The sequence below is a fragment of the Bison bison genome, unplaced genomic scaffold (genome assembly GCF_000754665.1).
Source record: "Bison bison bison isolate TAMUID 2011002044 unplaced genomic scaffold, Bison_UMD1.0 scf7180017864289, whole genome shotgun sequence".
Lineage (NCBI taxonomy): Eukaryota > Metazoa > Chordata > Mammalia > Artiodactyla > Bovidae > Bison > Bison bison.
In genome coordinates, this window is record NW_011494861.1 from 4,412,327 (window position 1) to 4,413,240 (window position 914).

The 914-nt window shown below is 56.5% G+C and overlaps 1 long non-coding RNA gene across 1 annotated transcript in view; it reads right to left on the minus strand.

The window, feature by feature from the left end:
* Nucleotides 1-901, minus strand: part of LOC104995871 — a 6,318-nt gene extending 5,417 nt beyond the window's left edge. Inside the window, exon 1 of the long non-coding RNA XR_826109.1 lies at nt 83-901. This is a non-coding gene — a long non-coding RNA (uncharacterized LOC104995871). The remainder of the gene's footprint in view (nt 1-82) is intronic.
* Nucleotides 902-914: the final 13 nt, after the last annotated feature.

A 914-nucleotide genomic window follows, 5' to 3' on the forward strand; every position in this document is an offset into this window, starting at 1 on the left:
GACGTGACTCGGGTGGTTGCCGCGCTCCCGCCCCGTTCCCTGAGGGCTGGCGCCGCCCCCACCCGCCCCTCCGCGCCCTTACCTGCGCCCTTTTCCTTCTCAGGTGGAGGAGAGGGCCAGCGCCCGGTCCTCTGGAGAGAGACGACTCCACGGACCTGGGGCCAGAGAAACGGGTCTCTCGCCCCGGGGCCGGGTGGTTCGCGCAGGAGGAAGGACCGCGAAGCGGGCTCTGCCTGGGCTTGCCTGGGCTTGTTCAAAGCCGGGCTGCTTCCCTCGGTGGCCGCGCCGATCCGGGGTGATTTCGAGATTTTGCGGGAGCCTTGGAACCAAACCCCAGGGAGGAGGAGGCCGGAAGCCTGCGTGACCCGTTCGCCGTCCAAGGATGGAGCCCAGGTAAACGCTTGCGTTCTCGGTTGGTGTGAAAGTTGGTAACAGAGGCAGGAGATAGAGCAAGTACTTTAACAACAATAAAGAGATGTCTGTTGAATTCTGCGGCCTCAGAGTAGTAAGAAGAACGTCCAAGAAACAACAAAATGCTCTTTGATTTCATAATCTTGAAAGGATTTTTTTTTTTTTGGATTTTGCATGGCTGGTTATTTTTCTCCTCCTCAGTCTCCGTCGTGGGTGCAGGAGGGCTCACTGGTCTAAGAGTGGAAATGGGGATTCTGATTTTACTGCCGCTGCTCAGCCACGTGCTATCTGAGCAAATACCTTGACTTCCTGAAAGTGGGGACATTGAAGCTAGGTCCCCAAGGTGGTTGTGACAAGTGCTTCAGTCACTAAAGGAGTGTTATATAAGAAGTCCAGCCCGCCAGTTCGTGTTTTAAAGAGAGGATTTCAAACTTCCAGTCCGGAGGGTTGTCTTCCTTCTCCTCCCCATCCCAGTCTCTCCTTGCTCCCCACCCCCACCCCCA